The sequence below is a fragment of the Somniosus microcephalus genome, chromosome 13, assembly GCF_052327205.1.
Source record: "Somniosus microcephalus isolate GS21.2 chromosome 13, FLI_Smic_1.0, whole genome shotgun sequence".
Classification (NCBI taxonomy): domain Eukaryota; kingdom Metazoa; phylum Chordata; class Chondrichthyes; order Squaliformes; family Somniosidae; genus Somniosus; species Somniosus microcephalus.
In genome coordinates this window covers 50,173,000-50,191,073 of record NC_140999.1, presented here as the reverse complement: position 1 = coordinate 50,191,073, position 18,074 = coordinate 50,173,000, and the positions used below count along the sequence as shown (strand labels likewise).

Sequence of the window (18,074 nt, the reverse complement as noted above, 5' to 3'; positions counted from 1 at the left end):
AGGTACATAGATCATTAAAATGTCATGAACATGTACAGAAAATAATCAAAGACTAATGGAATGCTGGCCTTTATATCTAGAGGACTAGAATACAAGGGGATAGAAGTTATGCTGCAGCTACACAGAACCCTGGTTAGACTACACCTGGAGTACTGTGAGCAGTTCTGGGCACCACACCTTAGGATGGATATAATGGCCTTGGAGGGAGTGCAGTGTAGGTTTACCAGAATGATTCCTGGACTTCAAGGGTTAAATTACGAGGAGTGATTACACAAACTAGGGTTATATCCACTGGAATTTAGAAGGTTATGGGGTGATTTGATCAAAGTTTTCAAGATATTAAGGGGGACAGATAGGGTAGATAGAGAGAAACTATTTCCGCTGGTTAAAAATTAGAGCCAAACCTTTCAGGAGTGAAATTAGGAAACACTTCTACACATAAAGGGTGGTAGAAGTTTGGAACTCTCTTCTGCAAATGGCAATTGATGCTAGATCAATTGTTAATTTTAAATCAGAGATTGATAACTTTTTGTTAACTAAAGGTATTAAGGGAGATGGTCCAAAGGTGGGTATATGGAGTTAGGTCACAGATCATTGAATGGCGGAATGGCCGACTCCTGTTCCTATATTCCATTGCTGATGTGTGAGCCAACACAGTGAGTGCTAAACCTGATCCTGACCATTGACGCACACCTCCGCTGGATAACAATCAGGAGCAGGAACCCTGGCAGAATTTTATCCCCACCCAACCCAGGAACACCGAGGCTAATTCTAGCACTGTCCCAGAGGTATCAACTAACTCAACATAGGCCAAGGTTCAGACCTGAGACAGTCCTGGTCTGTATGGCTCAGAGATGGTGCCAGGAATTAATCCTGCTGGAGTGTCTGAGGACATCGGATGAAGATTAGGAAATTTGTCCTACCAAAGCCCAGGCACCTCCGGTCCTATTTGCACTTATTTTTCTTTGTCACTAGCTTGTGTTGTTTGGATATTCTGTTCCTGTGTCTGGAGGTTTGGAAAGAACTATTTTTAGCCCTGTTGCCTCATTGATTGGAAAAATCCAAAAACCAAGACTCCAATCTGTCAGCATCAGCAACTTGAGAGATCTGCAAAGTAATGGGAACATTGATTTAAAATTTTATTCAGAGTCTTACAGCACAGAAGGAGGTCATTTGGCTCATCCTGTCTGTGCCGGCTCTATGAAAGAGCTGTCCAATTAGTCCCACTCCCCCTTTCTTTCCCCATAGCCCTTCAAATTTCTTCTCTTCAAATATATATTCGATTTCACTGGTATGAAGACAAAACCTTGCATGTGAGAAATATTTGAGCGAGGTATCTGGGGGTGGGGAGGAATCGGTGCCCAGAGTACCATTACCTCACCAGGTGCTGGGGCCGTTGGGTGAAGAGGAGAGCAAAACTAGAAGAGAAAATAAACTATCTCTGAAACACAGTCCACAGACAGGCACTGTTAATGAGAATTGCAACCGTTAGCCGAGAGACTTGACACACAAAGGGTTAAGCTATTAGAACAGCTGATCCTTTGTGCCATCTGACATGTGTGATTCAAACCACCTTTGTGCCAGCTGATTTATAAATCCTTGGCTCCATTTGTATTAAAAATAGCTGTATGCGCTCAGGACTGTCCTTAGTAATTCAAAAGCAGGATGGTTATCTTAAATTCTCTATAATTACTGGAAGCTGAAAGCATAATAACCTTTCATTTCAATTTCAATGAAGTGGGGCCATGTTTCCATAGTGAAACTATTGAGGAGAATCAGGCTGCTCACCGTTCCGGGGCTTTTAACATTTTTCCCTTATTTGTTCATGGCAGCCTGTGTGCTGCAGGGTGGGCAGTAATGACAGGTGTGTCATGTGCATTGTCTTGTTAAATTGAATTGGGGGCTAGACAATCTGGAATGGTTGACCCTGAAAGTCGGGCGGTCATTCATTCCACCTGTCCTTCATTCCGCCTGTCCACTGTTTGACTCACGGCTACCACTCTGTTCTGGTTGTTGGATCACAGCATTGCTTGGCTACATCAAGTGTTTCACTTCCATCCTTAAATCTTAGTGTGAGCTTTGACCTTTGGGCTCGAGATTAGTAATCTAGTGTTTTCACAGCTGGGTGTTACAGTAGACACAAGTGATGTTGACTATTGATGCAGCAATAACAACAACTTGCATTTAATGGCCTTGAGTTTCCTGGAAAGTTTTGGTGTAACTGCGGCATAAGAGTGAACGAAATTGGCACATAACAGCCTTAACAGCCAGTGTAATGGTGAAATGACGTGCAAATTTCTCGTTCATTTGCACCATTCCCGAGTTATGTCCACTGAGAGCCTGCCTAGCTGATTAACATAGCCCCACCCCAATGCAAAAGACCAGCGACTGTGAATTTCCTGCATTTACACGAAGAGAAAATCTTCCACAATCTCATTATCTTAAAACGTGCTGTGCTTAATGTGCATAAATGGTTTGATGGCTTCAAACGTTAATTTTCATAACATCAGTAAGATATATAGGGAGGGATTTAAAGAAGATAGATGGTGTATGCTCCACACTTTCCTTCAGCCCCGATTGTTTATGCTGCTTTCCAATTGTTTTTGCCATTTTTTACATTGAGGCATATGTGAGATTCTCAGGAAATTGGCATAGCAACTAGTGTAAATTTCAGTTTAAGTCGGATCGAGGAAATTCCAGCCCAATATCTTTAACAAGGAAAAGGTCCCAAAAGGTGCTTGAAAGAGGCATGAAGGATAAAATGACTCAAAGCTTGGCCAAAGAGGTGGGTTTTAAAGAGGGCCTCCAAAGACGAGACAGAGGTGGAGAGGGAATTGTAGAGAGTGGGACCTAGGTTACTGAAAGTACAGTCACCAATGGTGGGACACAGGGAATGCACAAGAGACTGTCCGAGGAATGGAGATTTCTAGGGGGTTGGGGAAATTGAGTGTAGGGCTGGAGGAGGTTGCAGTGATGGGAAGGGGTGGGGCTGTGCAGAGATTTAAACACAAGAATGTAAATTTTTAATTCGAGGGCTTGGAGGACGAGGCAACAATGTAGATCAGCGAGGACAGGAGTAATGAGTGAGCGGCACTTGGTGTGGGATAGGATACGGGCAGCAGAGTTTTAGAGGGGCTGAAATAAATGATGTTTGGAGGCTGGAAGGAAAGCATTGAAGCAATCACATCTGATGGTAACAAAGGGGTGAATGGGGGCTTCAGTGGTAGATGGGCTGGAGAGAGGTGGAGGGGAACATTGTTATGGAAGTGAAGGTAGGTGGTCTTTCTGGTGGAGAGGCCATGTAGCTTGGGGTCAAGCAAGACTCCGAGATTAATCTTTAATTCCTGAAGACTCCAGGACAACCCGGGAGGGTTGGTAACCCTAGCCGGGAATCGAACCTGGCACCTCCCTGTGGTTTATACTGAGCCGTTAGGCTGGTGTCTCCAGGATCTTTTTTATTGTTTAAGTTTATAAACTTCAATTCCTCCCCCACCTTCTTTCTTTCACCTATTGATCAGAAATCTCATTACAAGTAAATCGGCTCCCATCCTCCTCTCGGGTGCAATCGCCTCACATTGCTGTGAAATATGGCTGGGAGATTGCTTTTTGCGAGACATACTCGTAGGTCTTGTATTGCAGCTGACTTGTGTGTGACAGGGGCTCTGATTGAGGTCAGTGTGGGAGACAGCGCTGATGTACAGCTCATTGCTGGCGCTGTGCCTAATCAAATGGGTAGAAATCAGTCTGAAGGTTTGTGTGTTCACTGAAACCCAGGGAGAGAGAAATCCCTGTCTGAAGTCCCACTGGCTCATTGGGTGAATGCACTGCCTGCTGTGGTAGAGTTGTGTATAGGATAGTATATCCTAGGCTCGATCCCTGAACTTATTATGAAACCAGCTGGCTCAGTGGCAGCATTCTCGCCTCTGAGTCGATAGCTGTGGGTTCCAGTCCTACTCTAGGCCTTGGCACAGAATCTGGTATGACACTCCAGTACAGTACTGGGGGAGTGCTGCACTGTCGGATGTGCAGATGAGATGTTAAACTGAGGTCCCGACTGCCTAGGTGCATGTAAAAATCCCATGCCCCTATTCAAAAAAGAGCAAGGGTGTTATCCCAGGTGCCTTGGCCAATATTTATCCTTCAACCAACAAATGAACTGGTCATTTTTCTCATTGCTGTTTGTGGGAGCTTGCTGTGTGCAAATTGGCTGCTGTGTTTCCTACATTACAACAGTGACTACACTTCAAAAGTACTGTAAAGCGCTTTGGGGCATTCTGAGTTTGTGAAAGGCGCTGTATAAATGCAAGTTTTCCTTTCCTTTTTTTTTGATCGGTCTTAATTTATCTGATCGTAGCCAATAGGGACACTACCAATGGCCCCAGCACCTCTGGGCTAGGGAGCAGAGGAAAAAAAACTCTGCCAGGGTTCACGCCCCTGAACACTCTCCAGTCTCCACTGGGATGGAGAGGTCTGGGCTCTGTTGTGATGCACAGCACAGTCAAATAGCCCACTGCAGCTTGCTGTCTTGGCTCACACATGATTGGTCATTTGGCTGAGGTGCCGGGGACTGCCAGTGTCCCCAGCTCCGTACCCTAGCTAGGGACAGCAACTTTAGGAGATGAGGAGGGAGAAAATTCAAATCAATTTATGGTTGGGACTAGAAGTAAGCTTCGCTTGAATAGTCTCCGTTTATTTAAAATGGTGGCATTCCTGCTTCCCCAAGTATGGGAACTAATTCAGCTTATCATTCTGCACTATCATCAGCAGACAAATGGCCGCTTACAGCAGTTCAGTGCTGGTTCTAGGGGTAATTCTTTGAGTCCAACCTCCATTGAGGAATTGTGTCCGGCAGGAGAGCATATTGGAGATTACAGCATGCACTGCCCAAGCATCCGTCTTTCGGATGAGACGTTAAACCGAGGCCCCATCTGCTCTCTCAGTTGGACATAAAAGATCCTATGCCACTACTTTGAAGAAGAGCAGGAGAGTTCTCCCCGGTGTCCTGGCCAATATTTATTCCTTAATCAACATCACTGAAACAGATTATCTGGTCATTATCACATTGCTGTTTGTGGGAGTTTGCTGTGCGCAGGTTGGCTGCTGCGTTTCCTATATTACAACAGTCACTACTCTTCAAAAAGTACTTCATTGGCTGTAAAGGGCTTTGGGACATCCGGTGGTCGTGAACGGCACTATAGAAATGCAAGTCTTTCTTTCTTTGCATCTTGGTTAGAGAACCGCAGCCAGTATGCGCCCAGATTTCCGATCCGTGTTTCTGGCAGGCAAGGCTCCCCCCACACGTAGATGACAGCAAGCATGGTTTTTAAAAGCCAGTAGATTGTTGGAGGGAGGGAAGGCGGAGGTTGGTCCACAGGTTTGAGATGCTGGATTGAAGCTGGACTGGGGAAGATAAGGTATTGTTTCAGATCAAACATGATTGAAGCTGGTTTGATTGTGTGCAGGAACCTAAAAGGAAGTGTGGACATTTTATCCCAGGTCTACATAGAGAGCTATTCTACCATGGGATTCTACCATGGGATCCTTCCAATAGCACTGCTATGAGAGTCTCTAGATTGAGATTTCAATGGTAGGCAGAGACTGAAGTAGCAGAAACCCACACTGTTCAAAACACAAGGCACTTTCTGCCAACACAAGAGTGAGTACGCTTCAAAAGTAAATAATCAGATGTGAAGTGTGTTGATTTCTTTTTGGGTTCAATAAAGACTCATTTCTGAAAGAGAATGTTGTTTAATCTAAAGTCTTGTTCAAGACTTTCTACAGCTTTTTACAGAACACACTATGCTGTGATGCATCTAGAATGAAACTGAAAGTAAAACTCCTCTGGACTGCTTGTCTCTCACATGACCTCTGCTGGTCAGGCACAAGTAATCAAAAACACAGACAAATATGCTGTAAGGCATAAGTAATCAAACACAGACAAATATCATCACTATTTGCTGATATCATTACATGAAGCACTTTGGGACATGCTAAGGACATGATGGAGTGCTACATAAATCCAAGTTCTTTCTAACTTGCTTTCTTTCTCTTTCTTTCCATTTTCCCTCTTTCTCTTTTATCTCGCCTCTTTCTCTTGTTTCTTGGCTCATATCAGTGTGTACCATCTACAAGATGCCTTGCAGCAACTCGCCAAGGCTTCTTCGGCAGCACCCGCGACCTCCTCCACCTAGAAGGACAGGGGCAGCAGGCTCATAGGAACACCACCACCTCCAAGTTCCCCTCCAAGTCACACGCCATCCTGACTTAGAAGTATATCGCCGATCCTTCATCGTCGCTGGGTTAAAATCCTGGAACTCCCTCCCTAACAGCACTGTGGGGTTACCTTCACCACACGGACTGCAGCGGTTCAAGAAGGCGGCTCACCATCACCTTCTCAAGGGCAACTAGGGATGGGCAATAAATGCTGGTCTTGCCAGCGATGCCCAGATCCCACAAGCGAATTTAAAAAAAAGAACTATCCTGAATACCTGCCATGATTTATGAGGCTGTCCTCTATGGTGTGGTGCTGATCCTACAGACCAGGTAGCTCCCAGGTTTGATCTGTGCTGAGTTAACTGATCTTTGGCAGGCCATGAGCTGGAATGTTACAATTGGCCTCCGCATCCCTCAGCTAGAAAGCTTGTCCTGCACTGTCCCACTTGTCCACCACCTTGCCCTCTCCAACCTACATTGGCTGCCGTCCCTCAGTGGATTATATTTCGAACCCTCGGCCATGTCTTCAAATCCATCCATGGCCTGACCCACACTGTCTGTGTCCCCTCCAGCTTTATCTCCCCTCCCACATCCTTCGGTCCTCTATTTCAGCATTTTGTGCTCCCCACTTCCCTTCTCCCCACCATTGATGGCAGAGTTTTCCATCACCTCTGCCCTACTCTCTCAACATCCAACCCTAAAGCCCCTCTGTCTCTCTCTCTCTCTGCCTTTAAAAACCTTTTCAAAATACATCTTTTCAAATAAGCTTTCAGTGACCCCATCTAATCTCTCCCCCCATGTCTCAGCATCCATTCCATTTTCTTTATTAATGTGACGAGCCTTGGGATGCTTTTTCTCTGTTGAAAGTTGTTGCATTGTTGTGGGCACTCTGCAGTGACTCCTGGTGGAAAGTACAGTTGTGTGGGAGGGAAGGGGAGTGGGGGCTAGGCTGTGAAGCCTCCCATGGTCAAATGGCCCACTGACACTCACTGTCGCGGCTCATGAAGAGTGAAGTTGGATGAGTGCTGGCAGGGGTGCAACGGAACCCCAGCAAGCACGTGTAGGGAGGACGGAGAAACTGGAAGAACTTCCATTTGCCCAACAAAAAAAGTAGCATTAGGTTTGGGGGGAGGGGGCATTGTGGTAAACTCAGATCATCCAAACTGCAATGATAGATGGCTTTATCCTGAAAACTGGCAAAATATTTTGGGTATTTAATCTTTGTTTCTAATCAAGCTGACAGAAACATGACATGGCTTCAGCCTCCTCCTCTTGACAGCTCATCAGATGTGACGGCGCTGTCTGCTGCATCATCACATCATCGTGTTGCTAATGGCTGCACTGTCATGTCTCAGTGCTTCAGTTTGATGCCAACTGACCAGGAAAATATGAGTGAGCACAAAAATTATTAGGAACAAGAGGGACGACTGCTTAGCCCAACCAGTCCCCTTTTATTGATCGATCTCAACCCCACCTTCTCGCCATATCTCTTCATTACTTCCATTGCCAGAAACGTATCCAATTGGTTCTTATGTTGTCCACTTCATAGGCTTTGTGCAGTAACTTTTTTTGAGAATAGTCTGACCTGGTTTTCCATCTTTCACCTGTGCCCCTCTAGTATTTGAACCTTTCACCATAGTGAAGAAGTTACCTGCATGAATTTTATCATTTTCCTATATAATATATTGTGTCACCCTTTCCTCTTCCAAAGAAAATAAGCCCAAATCATTTAATCGTTCTTTATATACCGGAATTCCTGACGTCCAGAATCATCTCAGTTTAACATCTCTGCATCCTCTCAAGGGACAATAACATATGTTTCAATGAGCAGCTGACTAGCACTGCAGCTGCACAGCTCAGCAAGTTCCTAGGTTTGAACCGTGCCCGGCCTGTTGCTGAGAGCGCCGATCTCGGCCAGCGTGGCTGTTGGGGTTCAACAGTGCCCTTGAAGTGCGCGGGCCAGGGAAGGGAAAAATCAGCCGGAGATCCCACTTCCGATTACTGCTCAATGGCTCCTCCTGAAAAGTGACTGTGCATTTCACCCGAGGACAGGATCCGGCCAGGCCGTGCTTCTCCCGTAGTTAGGCCGTCACGGTCTAATATCGCACACACGAAGAAGGGTCGCTTCAGCAATGGAAGCTTGCCAGTATCTGTTAGTGACCTCAACATAGCGCCTTTTAATATAGGCAAACGTCCCAAGGTGCTTCACAGAATAGACAAAAATTGACACTAAGCCAAAGAAGGAGATGTCAGGAGGGGCGTCTAAAAGCTTGGTCAAAGAGGTGGTAGGTTTAAGGAGGGTCTTAAAGGAGGAGAGAGAAGTGGAGAGGTTTAGGGAGGGAATTCCAGAGCTTAGGGCCTAGACAGCTGAAGGCACGGCCGCCAATGGTGGAAAAGAAAGAGGAAAAACTAGAAAAAGCACAGAGATTTATGGAGCTCGTGTAAAGGACTGTGGCCTTTTCAAAGATATGTCTGTTTATTTTTGGTGCAGTTAATCAGCTGTGTTGCAGGCAGCGTGCATCCCTTCCCTTTGGATTTGGCTTTTCTACTGATAGCGTTAGCCTGTAGCAACATGTCTTTCCCTCTGCGGAGCAAATGAACTTTGAAACCTGTCATTGCTGGTTGGTGCTCAGCCAAGGTTTGTAACATCACTGAACAGTATTCAGGCAGCCCTTTGTGACCTTCAGAATCACCACCTGAAAACTTGCCACATGTCCCCCTACACAAGTGAATCTTTAAAACTTAGTTCTCTTGAACTTAAGGACGTGTTTATACTGAGGAAGCAGTTTCCGCATTCACAGTGTGCTGTAAAAGTCAGAACACCATAGAAGACACAGAAGGTGCTGTGTACCCTACCTGATGTGAGGGAGGAAGATCTGCTCAGAGGAGCATCTTTGCACAAAGAGCAAGCAATACATGGAACAGATTTCCAAGTAGAGTAATGCCTGGAATTACTTTAAACAGTCAAAAGCCATAATGCGGAGACTTTCTGTAGGGATAAACTGAGATGGGCCAAATGGCCATCCTCATCTATATCTTATGTTCTCAGCTGTGGCTCGGTTGGTAGCACTCTCATCTCTGAGTCAGAAAGTTGTGGCTTCAAGTCCCACTCCAGAGACCTGAGCACAAAAATCTAGGCCGACACTCCCTTTCATTACTGAGGGAGTGCTGCACTGTCGGAGATGCCATCTTTCAGATGAGATGTTAAACCGACGTCCCGTTTGCCCTCTCAGGTGCACGTAAATGATCCCGAGTTATTCCCTGGTGTCCTGACCAATATTCATCCCTCAATCAGCATCACTAAAACAGATCATTATCACATTGCTGTTTGTGGGACCTTGCTGTGCATATATTGGCTACCGCGTTTCCTACATTACAACAGGGACTACATTCAAAAAAGACTTAATTGGCTGTAAAGCGCTTTGGAATGTCCTGAGGTTGTGAAAGGTCTCAAAAATCCAATTCATTCTTTAAATTGAATTTTGTCTGGGTTGAGATAAAATTGCCTCTTGTGGCACCGAGGCCCATCTCAGGAGCTGGGTTTAATGATTTGTCAAGTTCCTTTTTCTTTCTTGACCAGCTCTCTGAGCAGTTATGCTCAAACCATTTCAGTGTGCCCTTCCCTCGGATTTTATTGTGATCGATCTGCATTTTTGATGGTTTGTGATAACTGACAAATGTGCTATATCTTTTGTCCCATCTAAAACTGGAAAGGAGTGGAATGGGGCCATATTCCCACCATGAGCCAGCGCCTTCAGGGGAGGAGTGGGATAGAGGTGGAAGTGGGACCACATCCCACAGTGAGTGAGCACCTTTGGGGAGGAACGGGATAGGGGTGGGACCACTTCCCATCACAAGCCAACATCTTTGGGGAGAAGTGGAGAAAATTGGAGGATTACAAAAAACTCTGGATGTCTGGTTTAGATTTTTCCAAATTTTTGTCTGTCACTTAAAAGCTAAACTCTCTGGTCCAAACCCAGATGGGTGATAGGCCTAGATGTAAAACTGATTAAAATATAGAGTGCTGCCTTTTCATAAATTTTGGTGCATATTAAAAACAATTATGGGTATCCACTGTGCCCCATGAGTTAGGTAATGGTGCAGTTTACAGACAAACCAGCCTCATGAATATTTGTGACCATTTCAAGCAAATTACTTCAGACGAGCTGATGAACCAAGGCCCTCCCGCCTGTTCTGTTGGTTCAGCTGGACATTCGAGAATCCCATGGAATCATTTATATAGCACCTTCTCGCATTTCAGAAATGTGTCACGGGGATGCACACTTTAAAGTGCAGTGTAGCGCAATGTAGGCACTGGCAGCCATTTTCTGTATGGTTAAGCTCCCACAAACAACAATGAGATGGATGACCCAATTTATTATTCCACAGGATCTTTTCACATCCACCCGGACAGGCAGACAGAGCCTTGGTTTAATGTCTCACCTGAAAGATAATCTCCAACAAGGCAGCACTCCTTCAGAAATGACAACAGAAAATGCTGGAAAAACTCAGCAGGCCAGGCAACATCCGTGGAGAGAGAAATAGAGTCAACGTTTCAGGTCGAAACCCTTCGTCGGGACTGAGAGAAAACACAGGAAATGAAACAGATTAAAAGGCCAGTTTGGGGGCTGGGAAATGGGGATGAAAGAACAAAAGAGAAGTGAAGAGACATTAAGAGGTATTCAAAATGAGACGAGATGGTGATAGGACTAGTAAAGAGACTACAAAAGAGAGTCTCTTTACTAGTCCTATCACCATTTCGTCTCGTCTTGAATACCCTCTTCACTTCTCTTTTGTTCTTTCATCCCCATTTCCCAGCCCCCAAACTGACCTTTTAATCTGTTTCATTTCCTGTGTTTTCTCTCAGTCCTGACGAAGGGTTTCGACCTGAAACATTGGGGTCGATTTTCCTGGAGCCGTCAGGCGGGGTTTCAGGCATGTGGGGGGAGGTGGAAATCCCGATTTCGGGGGTCCCGCCACCATCCCGCCTCCACGTAAGTTTCAGGGGAGGCGGGTACCCACCCCGCACTGGGACCCGCCAACCCGAGGCGGGCAGGGATTAGTGCCAATTAACTGCCTGTTAACAGGTAGTTAACAGGTAGTTTTTAGCCTAATCCCTATTTTGAGGGGTGTCGTGTGGGATTCCCGATGGCTCCAAACCACGCCAGGTTAGAGGAGTCGGGCCGTTGGGTTGAAGGACTTGGAGGGGTCGTGATGTCAGTGTTCAGGTGAGTGATGGGTGCATGAGTGCAAAGGTACGTGTGTTTGGTGTGTCTAAACTGTGTAAAGAAGTTTAAATTACCTGTACTTACCTTAACAGCCTTTCTTCCTCTAGGTTTCGGGAGTCCATCATGTAGTGTATGTATCCGTCTACCTTTAAGAAAACCATTGTATGTAACCGTTCACCTTTAAGAGAACTATTTTAGGTGTGGCACTACTTTGTTGGCTTCTGTATACTGTAATACCGACGGTGACCACACCGGTATATAAGTGCTGTGTCAGGATTTATTTGGCAGATTCGCCCTGACCTTCGAATAGTAAAGTCCTGTTTTAAGTTACTCTGGTAGTCTGTGTATTAATTAACTAAACAACCCACAGACTTTACAGTGGCGACGAGTCCGATCGTACCCTGCGGCAACAATACTTCCGAAGCAGTTAACGAGCGTCGAGAAGAGGCAACCGCCCTCGTCATTCTGCTGGGAGAAAACTCGAGTCTGCAGAGCTGGAAAGGAGGAAGAATTCAGAGACAAAGACTTCCATCAGCAACAGGCACTGACTGTCCCTTCTGCCACGGTGAGGAGTGAGCCGATCAGCACGAGAAGCAAGCCGGCCACGGTGACTGTGAGTAAGGGAAAAGTAAAAAGAATAACCGGAGGATAAGGGCGGTGCACTCGACCACGGTCGAGGGGGAAAGGAGCCGGACAGAAGTCGGGCCCAGAGGCGCTGAGACTGGGGCAGCGTGGAGCAAGGAAGCCGCGGTACAGACAGGCTGGGGACGCAACGGCGTCGTGAGACAGCTAGACCGCGACCGGCGAAAAAGGCCGGGCAGCGACCGAAGCCACGAAGCGCTGCGACCGGGAGCGTAGGCGCGGGAAGATATAAAAACTCAGCCGCAGCCGGGGAGGGAAGCACCGGACTGCGAGAGGGCTGGGAGGCGCGATTGGGAGCCGAGCGAGCGGGAGAGGCAGAGCTGACCAAGGGAGACTGAGCGAGAGCCAGTCCAGCGGCTGAAACTGTTCGCCGTCAACGGGGTGTACCCAGCGCCGGTAGAGCCGAGCGAGCGGGAGAGAGACAGAGCCCGAGCAAGGGGAACTGAGCGAGAGCCAGCCCAGCGGCTGAAACTGTTCGCCGTCAATGGGGTGTACCCAGCGCCGGTTGCCCTGCCGAGAAAAGGGAAAGCACTGAAGCCGACGCGCAGGCTGTGAACCTGAAAGCCAGCGGCCGTCGCCCGTGGGGAAAGTGTACCCCTCCCGCTAGGGAAGAAACGCGGGAAGCCGCCATTAGGCGGGGAAGAAGACAGAAGCGGGAAACCGCCATTGAAGTGGGCGGGGAGAGAAGATAAGCACGGGAAACCGCCATTTTCGCGGGAACCGCCATCTTGGAAAAAAAAAATAAAAGAAAATTTAAAGAAATAATTCGTGGTGTTATCAGGAAGAGAGGAAGATGCCTAAGCGTGGTAACATCAACGATTTTAATTCCGAGGTAGAAGACTGGGCCACGTATGTGGAACGCATTGAGATCTATTGTGAGGCCAATAAAATAGAAGAAGATGACAAAGCTATACCCTTGCTAAACTCGATGGGCACGAAGACATACGGGCTCTTGAAGCATCTACTAGCACCAGCTAAACCGGCGGATCAGACTTTCGATGATATTGTGACTGTTCTGAAGGATCATTCGAACCCCACACCGTTGATGTTGGCGGAACAATTCAAATTCTATGCGAGAACGCAAAGGAAAGATGAAAGCAACGCAGAATACTTGGCCGAACTGCATAGACTAGTGAAACACTGCCAGTTTGGAGGGAATCTGACAGAGGCATTGCGAGACAAGTTCTTGTGCGGGTTGTCAAAGGAAGGAACGCAAAAGCGACTACTCGAAGAGAACGACCTTACACTTGACAGGGCTGTCCTTATTGCAGCATCGCACGAAGCCGCAGCAAAGGGAACTGCGGAAATGCAGCTAAAGGCAGCGGCACTCAGTGTGGATCAAATTACCTCGAGAACAACAAAATGCTATCGTTGTGGGAAGACAACACACGACCAGAACCAATGCTGGTTTAAGAACCAGGAATGTAGGAAATGTGGCAAACTGGGTCACATAGCTAAGGTATGCCGGTCAGGGAAGAAGACCAACAACCAAAGGAAGCCATCACAGGAAAAGTACAACAAGGTACACAAGGTGGCTGAGAAGAGTTCAGACGAACAGAATTCGGACTCAGACCCAAACGGCCAGGAGCTGGGCAGTCTGAGAATTCACAATGTGAGTAAGGAAGCTGACCTATAAACTATCTGGGTCATGCTAAAAATAGCTGGAGTCCAAGTGAAAATGGAGTTGGACACTGGATCAGCTCTATCAGTCATAAATCGAAGGGATTACCACCGGCTATTCTCACATATACCCTTAAGAGATACCAAGTTCGTATTGCAGACATACACGGGGCATAAAGTATACCCCATGGGGAAGATAAGAGTCAAGGTGAGAGATGGGGGTAAAGAACACCCAAGAATGAACTTATACGTACTACCTGAGGGAGGACCACCACTTCTGGGACGGGAGTGGATCAAGAAAATAGACATGGAATGGCACTATCTAAAAGCCATAACGGGTGAGGACTCGGTGCAGACAATCAGCTCAGATTCTGAAACGGATGACGATAAGACCAACCCAAATATGAAAGACAAGGCTAAAATGGACTTGCTGACTAAGGTTGGAAGAACGAAGGCATGCATAAAGGCTTATGCTCCAGAGAAGAACAAAGTTTCAGAACAGAACTCCACCGAACAACGACAACATAGTTTGACAGAGAATTCTGAGTCTGTTCAGTTTACGGACATATCCATGACTGACGAACACTGAGCTCGGACTCAACTTTATTTCAAATTACGACAGCAAGTAGAACAAGTGAGTTACCGTCTCGAACAAGAGATGAAAACAATGAAAAAGTTCTATGACACCGAATGGGAGAATCTGGAAAGACAACAGAAGCAGCTAGCTCAAGCAGAGAGCGGCCATCGAGCCATTGTGACCAATTACCGATCACATCTCCCTTATGCTGTTCAGGAGTTAGAATATTTGCAGGAAGGAGCAAATGAAGAGGAATCTTCAGGAAGCCAGGATTTTATTCCCGTTCTTCTCTACGACTCCTTACAAGCAGAGTTTGAGAAGTTGAAGGAACAGTATGAACAGGCCCAGGCTACAATCCTGGAGGGGATTAACTCGGCAACCTCCGAAAAGCTAGTTTCAGTAGAAGCATATGAGCAACTAAAGGTTGAACATGAGCAAGAAGTCCAAAGGCTGCAGGAAATTCTTGATGAGCTCAAGGCCAAGACAGACTCATCGGTAGAAGTTCCATCCATAGATGAGAAATTAGAGGTGAAAGACATGGCAGAACATGAAAGACAAGATGTCCAAGAACTCATAAAAATATTGAAGGAAACCCAAGACAAATATGAGGCGGCAATGACCGAGGTTCAACAACTTGAAGAACAGATTCAACTGGGAATCCTTTCAGTGGAAGAAAAGGAAACTGTAAGAAACACAGAGACTGTAAGAATGGCCCCTGAACATGAGCTAGAGAGCATCAAGGCGCAACTTCTCCGAGCGCTGAAAGCCAAAGTACAAGAGGAAAAGAAGGTGAAAGCATTGGAGGAAAAGGTGGATGAAATGGAGAAGACTCTGATCCACAGTGTTCCCGTGGAACAGTTAACGGTCAGCCAACTCCTTCATATGCTGAGGGACAAGACTCTGCAATGGGAACAATCTGAACACGAGCTTCAATCTTCAAAGGGAAGGAGTTCGGAGCTCTCAAAAGTTATGGAAATAGCTGAGGTTGCAACACAGATTTTACTGGGATGCCAAAAGTACGCTGAATCACGTCTATGTGAACAACAGAATGTTGAAACAGCTGCTCCAGTAGAAGGATTGAATAGCCCGATCAATCAATCCCCGATGGAAGGGGAAGTATTGAAATCACAAATGAGGTCATTAGTGAAGGATTTGCAGGAAACCCAGGAAGAGCGGGATGAATATGAACGCATGAAGAAGTCTCTTCAGGAAAGATGTCTAGGGAGGGAACAACAGTCGGCTAACGTCCAGTTGGGTAAGGAAGAAGTAGCAGGCCCTCTCGCTAGACTAGTTCAGGACGACACCGAATATTACCATGACCTGTTGAGTGACACGGAATATTACGAGGACTTGGTCTGCCCAGCTTGTGATGAAAACTCCCAAAGTGCAGAAATCAGGATGAAGCACTTAAAGTCTAAGGAACATAGGGAGATGGTGGCGCTACAGCTGGCAGCTGATAAGGGAGCCCCGAGAGTCTCCAAGAAGCAGAAAAGAAAAAGACGAAGCAGAAGGTGATAACCATCGAAATCATTATCACTTCTACCAGATCATGTACGTGGGCCCTACGAAGGGAGCCAAATCAGTTGGCAAGTAGGAAAAATTACCAAGGCAGTCCAGCTGTTTGTAAAAGTCAGCACTGCTGGTTCAGCAGGACGGAAGTTCAAGCTGCTAAGTCAAGGGAAAGACTATTGGATGAGTCACGCTAGCAATGTGAACTGGCTACACCACAGAGATGTTGTTCGGACCGAGTCAAGACCAGAGACTGAATCTGTGAACTGTTCCCACAGAGACTGAATCTGTAAACTGTTTCCCGCATAGATTATACCTGTGAATTGTTTTACATGAAGTTGAATATATGTTATGGTTAATGGGGGACTAAGTATGTTGTAAGCTAAAAAGGGAGGATTGTAGTGTATGTATCCGTCTACCTTTAAGAAAACCATTGTATGTAACCGTGCACCTTTAAGAGAACTATTTTAGGTGTGGCACTACTTTGTTGGCTTCTGTATACTGTAATACCGACGGTGACCACACCGGTATATAAGTGCTGTGTCAGGATTTATTTGGCAGATTCGCCCTGACCTTCGAATAGTAAAGTCCTGTTTTAAGTTACTCTGGTAGTCTGTGTATTAATTAACTAAACAACCCACAGACTTTACACATCACTCAGCCGGCACTGAAAGCAAAATGGCTGCGAGCTGTCAAAAGTGACAGCCTTCAGCTTTCATTGCCGGTGACAGTTCTAACTGAGTCTGTGTAGAAGGACTCAGGTTAGAAGTCAGACTGTCAGTGTTTGACAGCTTCAAACAGCTGTGAAACACTGATATTTCATCTGCCAAGACCTCTTGACAGATGAAATTTCAGTCTGTGACATCACCTGTTGCCAGGTGGCCCTTAATTGGCCTGCTGAGCCCGCTGGGTGGGCTTAACAAGGTCAATCAAGGGAAAATCGCGTGGATTGGCTGAACGTCGATGTAGGTGGGACTAAAACCCGAAAGTTGTAGTCCTGCCTCCGTCCCGACAGCTTTAGGAAAATCTACCCCATTGACTCTATTTCTCTCTCCACGGATGTTGCCTGGCCTGCTGAGTTTTTCCAGCATTTTCTGTTGTTATTTCGGATTTCCAGCATCCGCAGTATTTTGCTACAGCACTCCTTCAGTCCTGCACTGGAGTATCTGTTTAGATAAGGCACTCAAATTCTGGAGTGGGGTTTGAACCGCAACCATTGGGTTCAAAGAGGTAAAGCTGAGCCTAGTTGACACTGATTATGATTAAAGTCATAAATTATAGGAGACATGGTCTTTGTCTTTACAACATTTCCTGCTCCACAAAAAAGTCTTTAGGCAAGAGCAGAAAAAAGCACAAATCTAACAGTTAAATCAATTAATTGAAAGAAAATAGTCTTTGTGCTATAAATGAGTAAAAAAGAGAGGTTGAGAACAGGTGAGGTGAGATTAGATTAATGCATGAATTTAATGCAGTCTATTCAAATGCTAATGTTTGTGTGAGGCGCTTTGTTATGCTAATTGAGACCATTTATGCCTAGGCTAAATGTGAAGAGATTAGTTCAATTCAACTTCTTTGTATCTTAATAAGATGCCCTGACCAAGAAATAATCATGACTTTCAAACAGTGTCTATTAAAAATGGGGTTTGGCCTCATGGCAATTAATTAAAAAAATTGTTAGGGGATGGGAGAAAATTTTATTTTCTCTTCTGCTGAGTTGCATTTGAGATTTTGGTAACTGTGCCGGTTTCTCTTCACCTTTGTGCTTCAAGGACCAGATCCACCACCTCCTCCATTGGGTACAGAATGTCTTGGGCCATTTTGCTTTATTGACTGAGGAGCAAAGCTCAAATAACCGCTGTGCATTGCTCCTGCCCTGGGTTATATTGGGATCGATCACCCTATCCGTAGGCCTACTGGAGGCACATTCATAAAACAGAAACATAATTCGGATTTCCAGCATCTGCAGTATTTTGCTATCCAACATAATGCCATAACCCAGCTTTGCATTATATGTCATGATGCACCTAATCTTGAGCTGGCTTGGAGTTGACTGACAGAGCTGGTTGTATCATAACACTATCTTCCTGTGGTGCTGAAATGATCATTATTAGTCCTAGCCCCTTTCGGGCTACCCCAGATCAGGTGTATTCCCCAGACGTTCACTCTCAACTAAAGTTAGAGGTATATATGGCATCAATGCATGTTGACTCAGTCGCTGCTCCCCAGCTCTCTCTCAATGGGTGCTATGTGCACATATATACATAGGTGCAGATAAGTGCTCAGCT

At 46.0% G+C, this 18,074-nt stretch overlaps 1 protein-coding gene across 2 annotated transcripts in view; it reads left to right on the top strand.

The window, feature by feature from the left end:
• The window catches only part of shdb (Src homology 2 domain containing transforming protein D, b), a 438,631-nt gene that overhangs the window by 86,127 nt on the left and 334,430 nt on the right, over positions 1-18,074 (top strand). The gene's annotated exons all lie outside the window — the stretch shown is intronic.